The sequence below is a fragment of the Canis lupus genome, chromosome 2, assembly GCF_003254725.2.
Source record: "Canis lupus dingo isolate Sandy chromosome 2, ASM325472v2, whole genome shotgun sequence".
NCBI lineage: Eukaryota > Metazoa > Chordata > Mammalia > Carnivora > Canidae > Canis > Canis lupus.
The window spans coordinates 71,292,291-71,300,704 of NC_064244.1; the positions used below are offsets into that span (position 1 = coordinate 71,292,291).

General features: G+C 52.0%; 1 protein-coding gene across 4 annotated transcripts in view; it reads left to right on the forward strand.

The window, feature by feature from the left end:
- AHDC1 (AT-hook DNA binding motif containing 1) overlaps positions 1 to 7,026 on the forward strand; it is a 66,421-nt gene extending 59,395 nt beyond the window's left edge. For all 4 annotated transcript variants that reach the window (XM_049105709.1, XM_049105705.1, XM_049105708.1 and 1 more), the window contains one exon: positions 3,554 to 7,026. The gene's annotated coding sequence lies outside the window, so the exon portion shown is untranslated. The remainder of the gene's footprint in view (positions 1 to 3,553) is intronic.
- The last annotated feature ends 1,388 nt before the right edge of the window (positions 7,027 to 8,414 follow it).

Below are 8,414 nucleotides of genomic sequence, written 5' to 3' on the forward strand. Positions count from 1 at the left end.
TGTCATGTGTGGTCTGAGCCCCAGAAGCAGTTTCCTCCCCACATTTGAGGGGCCTACACACCTAACTGGATCAGCCTTTGGGCAGCTGTGGTTTGCCCCTGACCCCTTTGGGGCCCGAATATGCTCCCCATTACCTGTTCAGCCCCCAATTTTATATAGAAACTGAAGCCCAGAGAGGGAAAGGACTTGCACGGCAAATCCAACTTTCCTGCATTCTCTTTGCCTTCTGCTCCACTGCCTTGTTTGACGTTAAGACCCCCTTCTGGAGGGCAGAGACCAGAAGGTGGAGGTTAGACCTCAGCTCCTGGCCTGGCAGTTGGTGGGTGTGAATACATGTCTGCTGGTCCCTTAAATGAATGCATGAATGTGCTCCTTTTGAGGGGGAGAGCAGCTCTCTGAGGACAGCCTGATTTATATATGATCTGCAGCACTGTGGATCCCCGCTCAGCTATCCCTTGATGCTCCTGGTGCCAGCCCCTACTGACAGGCAGAGACCAGTTAATGCCTTGGCACCTCAGACGGTAAAACTGCTGGAGCGCAAGGACTCAGTGGAATGTGCTTCTGCAGTTGTTCATTATAGAGGCACTAAAAGGTTAAGTTTCAGGAACAATGGCCGGTGTCCTGGGGCCCCGGGCTCATGCTGGCATTGGGGATGTGGAGGTACCACACACAGGTCTCTGCCCTGGAGGAGCAGGGAAGGGAATGACAAGTGTACCAGTAGCTATGGTAACAGGGTGGTCTAAGGAGGCGTCCTGGAGGTGTGCAAGACCTGAGCTGGACCTCACCACGCTGATCGGACTTAGACCGGTCATTGCTCTGGCATTCAGTCAGCACATACTCTTGACCCTGGCGTGTGCTGGGCACCATGCTAGGCAGTGAGTTGAAGAGCCATAGTTCCTCCTGCCAAGGCTGGGTTAGGTGCCCCCTCAGGCCCCCCCCCCAGGGCTCCCCTTGGCACAGCCCCCGTCTCCCTACATTGTAATTGCCTGCTGTGGGGTCTGCTTTGCTTCCCTCTCTGCCCCTCGAGGGCAGAGGGCAGGGGCCAGATCGCCTCTTCTGCTTTGTCCTCAGTGCCCAGCACGGGGCCGCCTGGCACCCCAGCACTAGCTCTGTTTTAGGGAGTTAAACCCAGAGAGGTCAAGGGTTCTGCAGAGCTGCAGCATCCTCCCTTCTCCCAGCTCGGGAACCTCTGGTTCTGATTCTCCCCAGGCCCCGTCCCCACCATCCCCCAGATTCTGGCCCAGTCCTGAAAGGTAGGGAGGGCAGAGGGAGGAGGAAGGTGAGACTGGGAGGGCTGAGCAGAGGGTGAGAAAGCCTCCCTGCTGCCTGGCCGCCGGCACCGCGGGAATGGTTCTGGCAGGAGCTGCCTGCTGGGCTGAGATCACCATGGAGACCTGGCTTGGAGAGGGTCACTGGCAGTGGCTAAGGGCCGGAGGGGGCGGGGGCGACAGGGATTTGTGCAGAGGCTCCCAGCCTGCCCCGGGGCCCTTAGGGGGAGCAGGGAAGGCTGGGGTTTGGTACAGTCCACTTGCTGAGTGGTTTGGGGCAGCCAGTCTTGAATCTCCTCCTCACTTGTCACCCCAGCACACTATACCTGCCACCCCAATAAAGGTTCCTTATCTTGGCAGCTGTTCTTCAACTGCAGTAAAGCTGCCCTACAGATAGATGCCTCCAGCACATCCCCCCCCAGCTGAACCCCTTCCCCCAGATACAGTAGTCCTGTGCCCTAATGATACCCGGCTTATGGCTACAGCTGTTCCTGTTTATCACCCTAACTGGAGAACTGACATCCATCCCAACAGCACCCCCTACCCCAAGAACTGCTTTTCTGCCATTTGCCCTGGTTATAATACAGCTGCACCCTAACAGGGGCACTTCTTCCCCCTCCCCTACAGCTAATCCTTCATCCTCCCTCACCGCCCCCCCCCCCCCCAAGAGACCTGACAGCTTAACAGAGCTGCACCTCCCACCCTTCCCCTCCCAGACTCTGCTTGCCACCTGGGCTGATAGACCAGGATGGGGGCTTCCCCTACCTCTCGGGAGCCCACCTGGTTCCCCTGGCCCTGGGGGGAGTCCTGGCAAGTCCAGCCTCAGGACAAAAGTCTTCCCCAGGGCTGACTGCCCAGCAGACAGCAGCCGAGGCTGAGCAGAATTTAAATGTGGCCCTGTTGGGAAGGGAAGCCAAGAAAGGACAAGAGAGGAAAGGCTTTCTGTGGTCGCCTGCTTCCTGCAGGGCTGGGGGAGGGAGGGTGTTCTGTGAAGGGGTCTGAGAAGGCAGTTTTAGCACTTCCCACCCCATAATTCTGGTGGGATGGTCGCTCACCAAGTGTGGGGACAGGAATTTCAGGGCTCTTCAAGGGGGCCAGAACCCTGAAAGGGCCAGGCTCCTGACTGCAGGTCTTGAGGATAACCGGGCATCTTCCCAGCAGCCTCAGCAAAGCCTTGGGTTCTGGATGGGGAAGTCTGAAGAAAGGAAGAAAGGGTACATCAGACCTCTGGTGTCTGGTGATTATAGGGATGGGACCTTAGAAGTTCCCCAGCCTCAGGAGGTGGCAGGGGTGCAGCCAAACATAGATAGTATTGCACAGGGCAATTTCTTTATTCAGACAGACTTTCTGGTCACCTTGCCTCTGTAAGGAACAGAATGGCGTTGGAGGGGACTGGGAAGGGGCTGGAATTAGAAGAAAGGAAAATGCACAGGTGTGCAGTTCTTGCCTCTGCTGTACTCAAGCCCTGTGTTCCCCACTGTGTCATTCCTCACCAGAGCCTAGCTTGGAGGAATTACTAAATTCATTGTTGCATGAGGAAACTGAGACTTGGGGCACCTAGCTGGCAAATAGGAAAATAAGGCCCCAGGAAAATAATGATGTATAATCAGTATCTTTTTTTTTTCATGTTTCATGTGCCAGGCTTCATCCACCCCTAAGCCACTGAATCCTCCAAACAAACCTATGGGATAGTTGGGTTATCCCCTTTTTACAGATGAGTAAACTGAGGCTCACAGAGATTCACTGACTTGTCCAGCGTCCTAGAGCTATCCAGGGGTGCTAGCATTTGAACTCAGCTGTGTCTGACTCAGAGCCCAAGTTTTTGTAAAGACTTTATTTATTCATGAGAAACACAGAGAGGCAGAGACATAGGCAGAGGGAGAAGCAGGCTCTGCACAGGGACTTGATTCCAGGACTCTGGGATCACCACCTGAGCCAAAGGCAGATGTTCAACCACTGAGCCACCCAGGTGTCCCAAGAGCCCAAGTTCTTAACAAATTGTGCCACCTGGGACCCCGACTCCTCTCCCAGAGCCTCCTTTACCTACCCCCTGAGGCTGGCCTTGGATACAAACCTATTTTACAGATGGGGAAACTGAGTTCAGAGAAGGCCAGAAACAGTCCATTGTCTCACGAGGGGCTGTTTGGAGTCTTCAGGAAGAAGGAACAATGTGGTTAGCTTCTCCCAGAATCCTGGTAGGAACAGGGTTGGGGTCCTGCTCCATTCTTAGAGCTCCATGTCTGCTTACCACTGACTTCTGGCTCTTCTTTTGTGTTTCTTTGCAGCTTTCAGAAAACCAACGCCAAGACCCCTCCCAGTGTCCACATTGTCCTCTGGCAGGAGCGCCTGCCCCTCTGCCTCCCACCCTACCCCACCTGTACCCCCTTGCACTACCATCTCCCCCCACCCTTCCCCGCCCATCTCCTCCACGCAGAAGCCGAAGGTGAGCCCTTTCTGCACAAAACCAGCAATTGTAAATACTTTTTAAAAATGTACAAAACTTAAAAACAAAACACAGTTTTAGAAAAAGACAAAAAAAAAAAGAGAGAGAGAGAGCGAGCGTGTGCAAGAGGTTGCGAGCGGGGCCCCGAGGTGTCCAGAGCCCCTGCAAGTATGCACTGAGAAATTTATCTACAGGTCGTTTGACAAAAATGAACAATATCCTATTTATTGTATATACTGTTTTATTATAAATCGTGGATTGTATATTGCATTCTGTAAACCTGCTGTGGTCCCGTGGTGTGCAAATTCGCATGGTGGGGGGGAGGGAGAAGAACCTCTTGCGGGAGCTTTTTTTTTTTTCTTTCTTTCTTATTTTTCACTCTTTTGGGTTTTCTCTTCTGTTGTTGTTGTTGTTTTCTGTTTTGGCAGGACACACCCAAAGATCCAAGTTTGTATTAAAAAGAAATGAAAAAAAGCAAAAAAAAAAAAAAAAAAAAAAATCACCTTGTGTCTTGTGAAAGGGGGTGAGTGAGGGTGGATGGAATGGAAGACACCTGGCTGGGTTTTGTCACCAGACACTGGTTCCCCAGAGTTGAAATACCTTCATATGTTCCCTCCCTCTGAGTTCGCCCTTCTGCCTGAGATCTGAGTCTGCTTGGCATCTGGGAACCGCCCCCCCACACCCAACTCCCAGATTACAGTGCAGGCCCTGCCACTGGGATTGCCAGCCTGCTCCCTAGGGCTTCGAGGCCCCTGGTCCACGCATTATGTCCCAGATCCAGGGATTCTGCTTCCTAGGTCCTTGGTTTTGGTCCTGGGTCTCACCTCTTGTGTCCCATGCTCCAGGACCCCACAAGTGCAGGGAGGGATGCTTGCCTCTAGGACCCATGTTTTCCCCTCAAAGTTTCTTCTCCCTGTGGGATCCCCAGTATGAGTTAGGTCTTGAGGCCCTCTGCTCTGGACCCCCATTCCATCCTAGATCCCAAGTCTCTTGACTCCAGCCCCTTCATTGTACTATGTCACCCCAGCCTTTGGGCCTTACAATTCTACTGTGGTTCGGAGACACCTGTCTTTGCAGCTCTCCTGCTGTCCCAAGCCCAAGAACCCTTGTGGGGCGCCCCCTTTCCCACAAGGACTAAAGTACCCCCCTGTTTGTGTATCTCCCATTCACCATGGATCCTGGATCTCTGTCTCCAGGCTCCCCATTTTGCATCACTACACCTGACACACCTGCATCTGCCTGTGCAAATTCCAGAGTTTGACTAGGCCCATAAGCCCAATATTTCTGCCTTCCCCTTTCCACCCTGAACCCCAAATGCCGGGTCTGTTTCCTCCCTGCTTTTGTAAACTTTGTATAAAGAAAATTCAATACCATGCCTATTTCTAGTGGACCTGGAAAGTCTAAAATTGTTCCCTACTCCCTGACTTTGGGAGCTCTTGGTTGCCCTTGATCAAATAATGCCCACTTTGGGCTGCCTGGTGTTTATCAAGCAGCTTTTCCCATAGATCCGCTTCGTGCTAAAGCTTTGCCAAATATGGCTCCGTGTCTCCCCACTGAAGGTCAGGGAGACCCTGAGGGACAGCTCCAGGGGGCCCACACAGCAAGGCTCTGGCCTTGGGAGAGTGAGGGGGGCCCAGACCACCAGCTGCTGGGAACTCCTATCTGAAAGAGGATACCAGAGGATTCCGATGGGGCAGGTAAAACAGTCCCCTAAACTACAGCCTCTGTGCTGGATGTGAGGCTTATCCACCCGCCAGGCCCCCTCTATGCATCTCAAGGCTCAAATGAAGCCACTGTCACCTCACTGCATGATAAGGCAAGGATGTCAACTCGAAGCTCAAGGCTACAATCCAGTAGCCTATGTGGTGCTGCATGTGGGGGCAGGGAGCCGTATGACCCAGTCAGGGTGGGGAAGGGGGACTTTGTTCCTGGAGGAGTAAACCACTTGTGCAGAGGCCTGGCAGGGAAGGGGGCAGGTGGAAGCCACACGAAGTTAGGTCTGTTTGGAGAGGGGACGGGGAGAGGGCTTTGGCAAGGTCACTCTGGGGCCTGGCTGAGGCTGGTTGGAGTAGGTGGCGTGGACAGAACCAGTGCAGGAGACCAGAGAAGCTTGTTTTCAGCCCCATGAACCACCTGCAGGGAGAAAATGAGTGTTCAATGCTGCTGAGGAAGGAGAAGCAGCTTGGGGACGCTGTCCAGGTGGGGACAAACTGTGGGGTGAGGAGGTCGGGGGCAGTGAAGGTGCCCGGAAGCGTTTCAGTGAGGAAAGGGGACGGTAGAGGGGATTCAGTGGAAGAGAATGGGGCTCTACTTGAAATGGGGAGGGAGGGCAGTGAAGGTTTGTGTGCCCAGGAATTGGTGGGGGTTGGGAGGGACGACCCAAGAAGGAAATGGGAGTTTAGGGAGGTGATTATAGCCCAGCGAGGGGGCTCGTTAACTAGAAGAGGGTTTTGGAGGAGGGATGGGGATTCACAGCAAAGTGGGGAGCTCCAGTTTCTGGGCTGGGAGAGAGACTTGGAGAGGGAACTCCCGGAAAGTGAAGTTGGGGTGGAAGGGCAGGGAGAGAATAGGAGCTCGGGAAGGGAGGTATCTCAGCCTGTGGCTTAGTAAGCGGTGAAGAGGGTAGAGGTGTATTTTGGAGAGCAGACTTGGGACATCTGCTAGGACCAAGGGCCCAGCCTTGGGATAGAAGCCTCTCTGATCCTGTCCAGGTGGGTGGGGCAGGAATGGGGGTCACCCTATTTTGATCTGTTCTTTTCAGAAATTGCAGCCTTAACCACAGCCACAGCCCTGCACCTTACCTGATTGCAAAAAGCATCAAAGTAGTGTGGCTGCCAGATGTTTGGGTTTCACCACCATTATTAAATACTTCCCTGGAGTTTTTATTCCTCAAAACCTATCCTTGAGGTAGAGAAGATAGTCACTTCGTTTATAGATACAGATTTCGTCTATAAATTTATTTATAGATATATAGAAGACAGGTTCAGAGGCCCAGAGTAAGTGACTTGTCCTAGACCACATGGGAAGTGGGTGTAAGTAGTATGAGCCCTCGCTCTTTCATAACAACTTTCTTAAAAGATTTTATTTATTCGTGAGAGAGGCAGAGACACAAGCAGAGGGAGAAGCAGGCTCCCTGCAGGGACCCTGATGTGGGAATCAATCCCGGACCAGGATCACACCCTGAGCCTAAGGCAGCCACTCAACCACTGAGCCACCCAGGTGTCCCTTTCATAACAATTTAAAGGGGGAAAAAAAGCCTACTTACAAAAAATTCTTTCAAAGTTTAAATAAATAACAAGAATCGGAAATACTTTATTCATCTATGGTCCAGGTACTCTGTGTGTGTGTGTGTGTGTGTGTGTATGTAAAATTCATGCCATCTCCACAACAATTCTATGATAAGGCTTTATTGTGATGATTATTATCCTATTATCCTGTTTTACAGACAGGAAACACAATTTACAAAGACCACTCAGTGAGTGAATTGTGATAACAGGGTTCAAATCAAACCCAAATAATCTGGTTTGGGAGTCTGCTTAGCTGTCCTGTTAAAAGTGAAAATCCACTCTACCCACATCCCTGCTAATAACCCACACGTCCACACTTTCAGGTCCTTCATCAAGATCAGTGATTCTCGGCCCAGAAGTTCTTATTTCATTGGGCTGGGTGGGGCCTAGGCAATGAGATTTTTAAAAGCTTACCCTGGTGGTTCTAATGTGCAGAGTTGAGAACCACTAATCCAGCTATTGTGCTGAGTGTTTGCACACAAGCAGCCACCTGTGTGCACACACCTATACTTAATGTGTTGTCCTAGATGTTCGTAAGATGCTTTCTTGTGTATACACTGTGGTATCCATTAGTGTTTTTCCGAGTGGCTGTAAATTACTATGGGTTCTCTGAGTGACTGTTAGAAACAACTATAAACACATTCACTCAACAAATATTTCTTAAGCACCTACAAGATTCCAGGCAATGGCCCAGGCACTTGGGGATGCAACAGTGAGCAAAACAGATGGGGTCCCTGCCTTTGAGTGCATTGTCTTTTGGAATTGACAAAATTTGGTCTTTTGTCTTTGCCTATGTGTGGCAGGGGGATAGTTGCCCTTGGTGGTTGCTGAAGGGGGAATGGCTGGCTGGGAGAGCTTAGGAGGGTGAGACTTGCTGGTTGCTTATGCATCGGGAGCCCCCTGGCCCCATGTGCAGATGTGTTAGAGAAGGAGACCTAGGGCATGTTTCTGGGTTTGAATGAGTGTGGCTGACTGTGGCACGTGTAAAGATGGGCATGATAGGAACCTGTGAAAATGTAGACAGCAGTATGAAGGGGGCACGATGAGGAAGGGCTGTGTGCAAGGTAGGCACCAGCCCAGGACAGCACACGGATGATGACACATGCATACACACGTACACACACACACACACACACACACCAGCCAACTGCTATAAGGAGGAGACTGGTTTCCAGTCCCAGGGCACAGACTCCCAGGGCCAGGAGAACTCTGCTTTGGGTATGTGGAGGAGGCACAGCTGGGGCTGGAAACTCTAGAGTGGGAGGAAGGGAGGGAGAGCGAGGGAGGGAGGCTGGGGAGCCACATCCTTGATCTCTGGTCTGTTTCAGCAGTTCCGGACTCTGTGCTCTGGGTCTCTGTGACTCTGGGTCTCCCTCTCTCTGATGTCCGGATATTGGCATCACTCTTTCTCTCTTC